The 12002-nt window shown below is 40.3% G+C and overlaps 1 protein-coding gene across 3 annotated transcripts in view; it reads right to left on the reverse strand.

Moving 5' to 3' along the window:
• Positions 1-12002, reverse strand: part of LOC124804714 (mucin-17-like) — a 79269-nt gene that overhangs the window by 37525 nt on the left and 29742 nt on the right. The window lies entirely within an intron of this gene.

The following is a 12002-nucleotide window of genomic DNA, read 5'->3' on the forward strand; positions in this document are numbered from 1 at the left end:
GACCAGGAAAAGATTGCCTTCATTATTGCTGATGAGATTTATAAGTTTAAAGTTATGCTATTTGGGCTGTGTAATGTTCCAGTTGACTTTGAACATATTAAGAACAATGTCACCTGGCAACTGTGTCGAAGCGTGTTCAGACTGCAGGCCTCCACCTGAACCCAGAAAAGTGACTCTTCACCACCCAAGAAACAAAAATCTTGGAGTATCTAGTGAATTGCATCAGAGTTCATCTTGATCCAGAGAAAATAAAAGTTGTCACAGATGTCCCAACTCCTTGGCATGTTCATGATGTAAGACGTTTTCTTAGAATGTGCTTGTATTACAGGAAATTCATAAAGGACGTCTTTACCAGACACATCCCTTGCAAGAATCACTGCATGGCGATGAAAAATTTTCCTGGTATTAGGTGCAAGGAAGATTTTTTTCCCTCATCTTTAAGGAGGCTCTAACATCTTTTCTAGCACTAGCATTGTATAACAAGAGAGGAGAGAGAGAAGTTTCCACTGACATTAGCAGTTATGGGATAGGTGCAGTTCTAGTGCGAATTCAGGAAAGTACTGAAAAAGAGTTATGATAGAGAATGTCTTGCATCTGTTTGAGTCATGATCAAGTTCTGCCCATATTTATTCAACAAATCATTCACCACTGTGATGGACACTATTCTCTAGCCAACTGACAAGCCTGCAGGATCCGTCAGGCCAACTGCCAAGGTGGGCTTCAGAGAGTACAAAGTCACGATGGTATACAAAAACGGATACAAACACAAGGATGTTAACTGTCTTTCAAGGAATTCTTTGATGGAACACTGCAGCATGTAGGAATCTCCGTCACCTGGGATTAATGAGGACTATAAACAGAATGAGATGCAGGTATCACTGGCCAGGGCACTACGAATCCATTAGACACTACATGAACCACTGCAAGGAATGCCAATGATTGAGTTAGATGTCACCTTCTGGGTATCTGGTACCTATTCCCCCTGTAGCAGTGCAATTCCACTGAATTGGATCTGGCATTTTGGAGAAATTACCAAAGTTAACAAACAGGAATCAATGGATAACAGTTTGCATGGACCACCTCACCCACTACACTGTCACCAAATCTGTGCCAACTGCCAAAGGACCAAAGAAATTGCAAAGTATCTTGCAGAAGACATCATTCTGAAACACACAGCACCCCTTTCATGATCTCTGCTTGTGGACTAGTTTCAGAGGTAATTTCACAGTGTGATATCACTGACAGGACGAGAACTGCCTACCATCCACAGAAGAATGACCTCAAAGAATGCTTTAATACAATGTTGTGCTCTCATTGTACATTGATGCCAAACAAAGGGATTGGACAATATTACCCATCCTCCTGACTTCACATAGAACACAGTGAAACAAAACACTACAAGCTTCACACTGTTCTTCTGCTCCACATGAAAATGATACTGGAGACATTGTTCATGTTTCAAGCACACAATAGATTTCTCATTTCCGGGCACGATGAGAAGTAGTTGAAACCTGGCCAAAGAAGAAGACTCAGTTGCTCCACCGCTGGGTGGTACACACTCTTCTCCCCTCCCTCTCAGCACAATTTCTCGATGCTGCAACTTGTAGCCCACTATCCTGTCTCCACCACATACTTGCATACTCTCAAAGGAAACACTAGTGTCTTCCCATATCCCTACCCTGCCATCCCTCCTCTAAACCACCATCCAGCCCAGTAAACAACTTGCTCACCAAACATGGAGTCAGGCCTTAGCGTCCACAAACGACAGTGGTCATGTGTAAGTTATGCATATGTGAATGTGTGATGTGTGGTCCCCCCCCCCCCCCTCCCCCCACATGTGATGAAGGATTTAGTCCGATAGCTACTAAAATATCTAGCAGTCTTTTTTCATTTGTCTTGTAATGGTGCAAATGTTCATGACAGTCAATGAGAGCAGCTGATATGCACCCTTACTGTTGAATTGAGATTGCGAGATTGTGTGTGCGTGTGTGTGTGTATGTGTGTGTGTGTGTATGTGTGTGTGTGTGTTTTTTTTTTTAATGAAATATATATAAAGCTGATAACTGAATTGTGCACGATTATGTTTAAGTCATAATAATTACAGGTAGAAGGATATTAGGTTCTGTTTGGACTGAAGTGATTTATTCTGGAGATATTCGGGGGGGGGGGGGGGGGGGGGGGGCAGATGGCTGCTCATGATGTCAGAGCAGGCTGGGGCTCAAGAGTCTACACAGCAGTGTGGTACTGCCATGGAGTTCCACCCATGGTGAAGATCTGCAATCATGGTACTTGGTAATTATGTGTAACACAGAACCAAATTTGACTCTGAATCATAATGAGAGGCCGTTATTGTCATTGGTTGTATGAATTTGTCAATCAGAAGTTAAACCGATTTGTAATTGGGATAAAAAACTTTGTTTGTGAATCTACCAGCACTTGTTACTGCATAATAGTAGTCACTTCACAGGAAAAGTCTGGTGGAAGGTGGCCAGTAAATGCAGTGAATGACCTGTTTGACTTCGCCTAGGCCACTCACACACATCCTGGTATGTTCAAAGTTAGACTGAATTTCGAAATCAATAGACAAGTTGTTCCACTAACTTCTATTATACACTTTTATTTGTTAGCAAATCGCAATGTCTTTTAGTTCTGCTGCACATTCTATTTTTTTCCATCCCCTGTTCCCCATACCCCCTCCCACTCTTGTGTGGCTGAGGGTCTATAAGCACTCTTACAAGATTCTCGACAGGGTGACCAGCAAAAGTAACAGAATTGAAGCAAATCAAATTTCACTAATCAGTACTGACTGCTTTCTTGTCACTCCCAAATTTAGTTCAGAAATAACATTGTGGTTAGTGCATCTACGTCAATGAAATGAAAAGTAACATGCGGAGTTAATGATTGTTGGAATGTTACATATAACTGGGTTTGAAATCATCATATTTATGGACATCTTAGATGCTCTATGGGAGACATTTGTGTAGAACAGAGGTACTGTCAGTGGTCTGTACGCCAGATAAGGACAGAGCTTTCTACGTCGGTGTTGGAGAGGTGAGGGTTAATTCTGGAAAGGAAGGTTATCAAGCAGAAGATAACCACATGAAATGGAGACATTCAAGACAGAGCACAATTTAAGACTGTGAAAGGTTGGGCAACAAAGTTGGACATGTCCTCTTTAAAGAAGCCATTCCAGCATTTACATTAAGTGATTTACTGGGCAGGGTGCGAAGGTACTACCAAATGTGAGCTCACTGCCTTAACCCCAGTATAACTTCACTCATTCCAAGTGAAATTGATAGGAGGAAAGATGTTAACACTTTGACTGCCAATCCCATCAACTGTGGGGATGTGAAAATTCTGGTAGCTGCTGTGCCAGTTATTTGACAGGGTACAGTTGCTCCCAGTTTCAAATAAAAAATCATGTATATTGATGTGGTTGATCAGTCTTCATTGTGTTGCAACAGACATGTTTCTCTAAAGCAGACATTTATTATATAAAGTGAAGCTGCTGGAGGATGGTAGCTATTTGTTCAGTAAGTAAAAAAAAACAAAAATCATGGCTTCATATTTTCTTATGGATGATGAAATTTTGTGAGAATTGGGACAAGATTCTATTGACAATGACAATGAGGGTGACACTATTGATGATTCAGATGATGACCACAACTTTGCGCAAGAAGAAATGCATCAAAGTTCAAGTGAGCATTTCTCATTTTGATCTCATAAAATGTTCAATGAAACATTGTGTTCTTTTCTGATGTGATGAGCAAAGAGCCTTGTTTCAAAGTGTGTCACGTAAAAAGCTATGCTGCTTGAAAAAATTTGAACAATTTATAAATATGTTTTTGGGTTGTAAGATTTTAATTACTGAAAGCAGATTAGTGGACTAGAATGATAAATAAAAACTACTTTGACTTTGCTAAATCTTTATATTGCTTGCTAAACCTAACTTTCACTTAAAAAAACTACACATTCAAAAAAGCTGGAAGTATATAATCTAGGAGCAGTAGTTTCAGGTTTAATAAAAGGTTAGCATCACAGTTAAATGATAGCTAGCGCTCTTAATAAAAAATATTGAAAAACCAGAGGAAAGAGATCAGAATATACTGGAACTGGGTCCAGCTTTTGGTGAAGAATGGTTCCTCTAGCAAGCTCACATACATATTGGTACATGACAGAGGCATGTGCATGAGCTTGGTTCATGTTTCATGATCACATCCTCGACACAGAGGTCTTGCGAAGTGAAACTAACCAGAAAAATACATATACTGCATTTCCTTAGCTTACCTGTTGGACCAAGACATGCCACCTGGCTCTGGAGCCAGCAGAAGTCAGAACAAATAAACACATGAAGCATCTCTCTTTGTGCAATCATAAGAGGCCAGCCCATGTGATCTACCAACATCACCAGGCTTTAATGTTGTACTTGGAGCCGCTCGAAAATAGCTTTTACGAAAACGTTTACATCATTATGGTCATATTTTTGGAAAAAAAAAGGAAAAAATTTGTAAGAAAATAAACTGAACCAGCATTTACAGAGTTGACTGATCATAATGCAGATCTACATCTACATCTACATTTATACTCCGCAAGCCACCCAACGGTGTGTGGCGGAGGGCACTTTATGTGCCACTGTCATTACCACCCATTTCTGTTCCAGCTGCGTATGGTTCACGGGAAGAACGACTGTCTGAAAGCCTCAGTGCGCGCTCGAATCTCTCTAATTTTACATTCGTGATCTTCTCGGGAGGTACAAGTAGGGGGAAGCAATATATTCGATACCTCATCCAGAAACACACACTCTTGAAACCTGACGAGCAAGCTACACCGCGATGCAGAGCGCCTCCGTTGCAGAGTCTGCCACTTGAGTTTGCTAAACATCTCCATAACGCTATCACGGTTACCAAATAACCCGTGACGTAACGCGCCGCTCTTCTTTGGATCTTCTCTATCTCCTCTGTCAACCCGATCTGGTACGGATCCCACACTGATGAGCAATACTCAAGTATAGGTCAAACGAGTGTTTTGTAAGCCACCTCCTTTGTTGATGGACTACATTTTCTAAGGACTCTCCCAATGAATCTCAACCTGGTACCCGACTTATCAACAATTAATTTTATATGATCATTTCACTTCAAATCATTCCGCGCGCATACTCCCAGATATTTTACAGAAGTAACTGCTACCAGTGTTTGTTCCGCTATCATATAATCATACAATAAAGGATCCTTCTTTCTATGTATTCACAATACATTACATTTGTCTATGTTAAGGGTCAGTTGCCACTCCCTGCACCAAGTGCCTATCCGCTGCAGATCTTCCTGCATTTCACTACAATTTTCTAATGCTGCAAATTCTCTGTATACTACAGCATCATCCGCGAAAAGCCGCATGGAACTTCCGACACTATCTACTAGGTCATTTATATATATTGTGAAAAGCAATGGCCCCATAACACTCCCCTGTGGCACGCCAGAGTTTACTTTAACGTCTGTAGATGTCTCTCCATTGATAACAACATGCTGTGTTCTGTTTGCTAAAAACTCTTCAATCCAGCCACACAGCTGGTCTAATATTCCGTAGGCTCTTACTTTGTTTATCAGGCGACAGTGTGGAACTGTATCAAACGCCTACCGGAAGTCAAGGAAAATAGCATCTACCTGGGAGCCTCTATCTAATATTTTCTGGGTCTCATGAACAAATAAAGCGAGTTGAGTCTCACACGATTGCTGTTTCCGGAATCCATGTTGATTCCTACAGAGTGGATTCTGGGTTTCCAGAAACGACATGATACGCGAGCAAAAAACATGTTCTAAAATTCTGCAACAGATCGACGTCAGAGATATAGGTCTATAGTTTTGCACATCAGCTCAATGACCCTTCTTGAAGACTGGGACTACCTGTGCTCTTTTCCAATCATTTGGAACCTTCCGTTCCTCTAGAGACTTGCGGTACACAGCTGTCAGAAGGGGGGCAAGTTCTTTCGCGTACTCTGTGTAGAATCGAATTGGTATCCCGTCAGGTCCAGTGGACTTTCCTCTGTTGAGTGATTCCAGTTGCTTTTCTATTCCTTGGGCACTTATTTCGATGTCAGCCATGTTTTCGTTTGTGCGAGGATTTAGAGAAGGAACTGCAGTGCGGTCTTCCTCTGTGAAACAGCTTTGATTCAAATGGCTCTGAGCACTATGGGACTTAACATCTATGGTCATCAGTCCCCTAGAACTTAGAACTACTTAAACCTAACTAACTTAGGAAAAAGGTGTTTAGTATTTCAGCTTTATGCGTGTCATCCTCTGTTTCAATGCCATGATCAATCCGGAGTGTCTGGATATGCTGTTTCGAGCCACTTACTGATTTAACATAAGACCAGAACTTCCTAGGATTTTCTGTCAAGTCGATACATAGAATTTTACTTTTGAATTCACTGAACGCTTCACACATAGCCCTCCTTACACTAACTTTGACATTGTTTAGCTTCTGTTTGTCTGAGAGGTTTTGACTGTGTTTAAACTTGCAGTGAAGCTCTCTTTGCTTTTGCAGTAGTTTCCTAACTTTGTTGTTGAACCACGGTGGGTTTTTCCCGTCCCTCACAGTTTTACTCGGCACGTACCTGTCTAAAACGCATTTTAAGATTGCCTTGAACTTTTTCCATAAACACTCAACATTGTCAGTGTCAGAACAGAAATTTTTGTTCTGATCTGTTAGGTAGTCTGAAATCTGCCTTCTATTACTCTTGATAAACAGATAAACCTTCCTCCCTTTTTTTATATTCCTATTTACTTCCATATTCAGGGATGCTGCAATGGCCTTATGATAATCGATTCCCTGTTCTGCGCTTACAGAGTCGAAAAATTCGGGTCTGTTTGTTATCAGTAAGTCCAAGATGTTAATTGCTCGAGGTAATTTTCGGATAGTGCACTCAGTATAATGTCACTCGATGCTCTGTACCTACCACCCGTCCTAAACATCTGAGTGTCCCAGTGTATATCTGGTAAATTGAAATCTCCACCTAAGACTATAACATGCTGAGAAAATTTATGTAAAATGTATTCCAGATTTTCTCTCAGTTGTTCTGCCACTAATGCTGCTGAGTCGGGAGGTCGGTAAAAGGAGCCAATTATTAACCTAGCTCGGTTGTTGAGTGTAACCTCCATCCACAATAATTCACAGGAACTATCCACTTCTACTTCACTACAGGATAAACTACTACTAACAGCGACAAACACGCCACCACCGGTTGCATGCAACCTATCCTTTCTAAACACCGTCTGTGCCTTTGTAAAACAGGATGACTCCATCCAACAGCATTCCTGGGAATTTTGACTTTATGGCATGTCACAGTTTCTGTAGTGTCTTCATAGCACTAAGCATTTATTGGGGTTCCACACTCGAGAAACCCGACGAGCAGAGGTGATCTACAATCAAAGACGAGGGTCATCATGGCCTTATCAGAACTTGTGTGAACAGCTTTGGATTTCTTTGATGGAAGAAGCATGGGATGTTTCCACTGCTGTTTTTGCCGTTTGTCCGCAGGCCTTCACAATGCTGTTGGATGGGATCACCTTATTGCAAAAAACCCACCCCCCACACCTCAAATCAGATGAAGGCTACACTTCAGCAATTTGTTTTGGGAAACACTGCAACATCCTCCATACAGCCCTTATCTTTCTCTCTGTGATTTTCACATATTTGGTGCCAAAGACAGACATGCATGGACATCTGTTTCAGTAGGATGAGGAAGTGCAATAGTGAGTGCAACTGTGGATCTGCTGGCAGCAGACTATGTTCTATGAAACAGGAATTGGTCGTCTTGTCTCCCACTGGAATACATGTCTCAAGGCATGTGGTGATTACTTTTGAATGTAACCATTGCATGGTCCCATTGTGGCGGGTGTTCCGTTCTCATTTACATGTGATACAGTACAGCATATACATTTAAAATGATACATCAATGATGAATTATAAGATGCAATACAAAAAAATGTTTTCTACTCATACAATTTGTATGATCTGTACATCAGTTCCTAGCATACTGTTTGATAATGACCTGTGGAGGAAATTGCAATAGTGGTGGAAAATAAGGCAGAATAACATGTTAGTCTTAATAAAATACTGAAAGATTGTGAAAAGTTAATCATAAGTAGGTGAAATACAACACTTAATTAAAATAGCTGTATAAATCAAAAGTCTCAATCATTTAATATATTTGTTGCATCATTTAGTAGATTTTTTACATGTCATACTTATATTATCGACTTCTGATGCTTCCTACAATGTAAGAAACAAAAAAAAAAAGAGTAAAATGGACTCCAGTATTTTTGTTAAACATGGTTTTCGGAAGTATGTCTCTAATGCATCCAAACTGGAAAATTCACAATCATTAAAGCATCCATTTTGACTTATGGCAGTGAGACACTGACTTTTAATGCAAAAAAAAGTTGACAAACAGTGAGCTTCTCAATGAGCAATGGAGAGATGCATGAAGGAGTTACGAGGAGAGAGAGGAAATCACACAAATACAACAGTTAAGAGACTGGAATGAAATACATAATTATTTCATTTATTTATTATTGCATCAGCAATATAAAGTATATAATCAATGAAAGGAAATTGATTATTGGCATTAGTTTGTACATTGATTGACCAGAAATTGGGCACGTCGAGGGCATTAAGTGTCACCCTCATCAGGTCTCTCAAGGTGCATTTGTCTAGAGATGAAGAACATTGCAGTAGATGGTTATTAGTCTGCACAGCACCACACTTGCAAAAACTTGATTCTAAAAAAATGCCCCACTTCCATTACTGCAAGTTGGTCTTGCATCTCTTGATACTACTACAGCGTAGTCTGTTGAGAGCCTTCCATGTTGTTCACAACTCTGAACGGCCAGTGAACTTCTGTGTTCTCCATCTGCTTCTATGCCCTTGAAATCCCACAAAGGACCTCAGGTTCTGGAGAAGGTTTCTGATATTGAAGTTTTTGATGAGGTCATACACATTTGTGAAAAGAAATTGATGACTGACTGTGTCATACGCTGCAGTGAGATCAATGCATACAGTGCCAGTGACAAGCCATTTCTCGAAGACATCCTCGATGTGCCATTTCAAGTCTAATATCTGTGATGCATAGCTTTTTCTTTCTCTGAAGCCAGCTTGCTTGCAATCCCTGAAAAACAAGCCTTTCCAGGACATTGTACAGGTGACAGAACAGGGAAATAGGTCTTTAGCTTTTAGGATCCAGGCAATCTTTGTGCGATTTAGGGATAGTAGTAACTCAAACCTTCCACCAGACTTTGGGGATATTGCAATTCTGGAAACAGTTGTTTGTTACATCTAGCATCCAACACATTTTAACAGGATCAAATTTCTTAATTTCTCTACTCATATGTCATATAATCCAGCTACTTTACCCCAATTTGCATTTACTCAGCTTCAGTAAATGGTGGAGACAAGATGTTACTTTTTTGGTCATACTGCTGTGTTATTGGTTCTCACTTATCTTTCTGTATTGAGTTAGTTTTCCATTTACTAGCAGCTGATGGACAATCATATCAGCTTGCTAGCTTCGGTGTTATCATTACCGAGGTGGCATAATAGTTTCTAGGCCTTCTGATTGCTCTTACTCATGTCACAATCCGCTATTAACTGAAACCACTCAACTATCTTAGCCACAGATATGAAGGAAAGAACACTTTGTGTGAAAGTTTTGCAGATCCTCTGAATAGACACCCTTAAAGAAGCCTGGACGCTGTCAAGAAAATTGTTGTACTCTTCAGGAATTAGAACAATGCTCAGAATTTTCTCATCCAGTATATCAGACAATTTCATCCAGTCAGCCTTCTTGAAGATGCATCTCCACTTATAACAGACTTCCTGGGGTCTTAGTGATGGCAAAATTTACACATGATTGGCCTGTGTCATTTGTTTGGTATTGGACATATAGCTTTGGAACATTTATGTGCAAAAATTTCATTAACAAAAAGAAAGTCTGGGTTACAACCTCATCCTCATCTTTCACAGCTAAAAGAAGGAGGAAATTTGCTATTGTGGATGAAGGTAAGTTGAAAAGTTTCAGCCCATGACTGAACTCCTCCTTTACTTTTGTCGTCATGTGCATAAGCCCAAATATGACTGTGGCTGTTGAAGTCACCTATCACAGAGGCGGCTTTACCTTTAGGAAAGTTTCTGGTGTGGAACAAAGGAAAATTTTGTTGCAGGAGGTTTATAAACTGAGGTAACTACACCGCTACTTAATTGCACAGAGATAATTTCAATATTGTTTTCATCTGATTGGCAAACACTGCAGATTTTCAAACTGGGCTTTACCAAGACATTGCTTCCATACCATGCATGTGATCTTTCAGCAACCAGTTCATGCTGGGAACAAATGTGTGTCACTGCTGCATATCTCAGTGTGTTTTCCTACCACACAGAACATCACACTGCAAGTCACGACAAAATTCGTGCAAATGCTGTTTCTTGCATGATGATGTAATTATACATATTTTGCATATGAAATGGAGATGGGCAGATGAATGGACCAAGGAAATTCGTTGCAGGCTTCTAAGGGCTAAGAAAAGTTCAAGGTGACAACAACAGAACATATATAGCATTAGAAACCATGAACACGGATATGTGGAACTCAACCCTTAAAAGGCACGGAAGAATCAGAGGAGTCCACCAACCAACAGTGGATTTGGAATGGTTACTGAAATTGCTGACTGTGATGGTATGAAAGGATTGCCAATGTGAGTGTTAAAATTAAATGTGCATCTGCATACAGTGTTCCCTAGATGCAACAGTTATAAGCACTGACTCCATACGATGACCATAAAAACCAGAGAATTCACACAAGTTTTATAACTATCCCACCAAATAATCAATACATACAGTGAAACTCATAGCTATTCCTTTCAAGGAGATTAGTGTGAAAAAATTATCATCAAGGCTTCAATAATATATCACAAACTTTTTACCAGAAAAGTCCTATTGTTGCTTTCCTTTTATCATGCCATACTTTTCCAACACACAGTGAGACAGGAAAAAAAAAAATATTGTTAATGCTTTAAGAAGGAAAATCAGAGTTTTAACTATCACCTCAAATAAACAAACTTATGTCATTATTATTTTGTTTGTAGGTAAGTACACACACACACACACACACACACACACAAAAGCGCTCGCGCAGGCATGCACGCACACGCGCAGGCATGCACGCACGGGCGCAAAATCCTCATGCCACAGTACCAGAGCAAGCCACTAGAGGAGCCACAAAATAGTGCAGCCCATTGATAAAGTGGAGTATCAGGCAGTCATTTATTTTCAGCAGTAGTGAAAATGCTGCAGCTGTGTCAGGCCAATCTAGACTGCTAAACAAGTAACATGAATTGGCCTGAAATTATTGTAACATTTCTGCAACTGCCAAAAATGGATTACTGCATGACACTCCACTTTATCAATGGGCTGCATCATTATGTGGCTCCTTTAATGGCTTGTTCCATTACTGTAGCATGGTGATTTCAATGTGTACCAAGGCTGTAGATAGGTATCTGAAAATTAACTATGTAACTTTCTTTTTTCAAGGTGATACCTAAAACTTCATGACTTCTTCTCACAAACCTCCAATAAAGTTATAAGATATGCTGAATTAGAAGAGTGTGTGCATATCAACCATGCAGAACACACAACAGTGTCAAAGGCACATTCGTAAAAGATTAATGGTAGTTGCAGACAGGCAAAATAAAAAGACTGTTAAACAAGTTAGCTTTCGGGCAAAGGCCTTCTTTAGAATTAAACTCTCTCTCTCTCTCTCTCTCTCTCTCTCTCTCTCTCTCTCTCTCTCTCTCACACACACACACACACACACACGTACGCAAACAGAACTCACAGAGTGGCCTCTGCCAGCCAGTGGTCATGTGTGTGTGTGTGTGTGTGTGTGTGTGTGTGTGTGTGTGTGTGTGTGTGTGTGCGTGCGCGTGCTCGCGCACACATGGAAAAAATCCTTT

This window comes from Schistocerca piceifrons, chromosome 7 (genome assembly GCF_021461385.2).
Source record: "Schistocerca piceifrons isolate TAMUIC-IGC-003096 chromosome 7, iqSchPice1.1, whole genome shotgun sequence".
NCBI lineage: Eukaryota > Metazoa > Arthropoda > Insecta > Orthoptera > Acrididae > Schistocerca > Schistocerca piceifrons.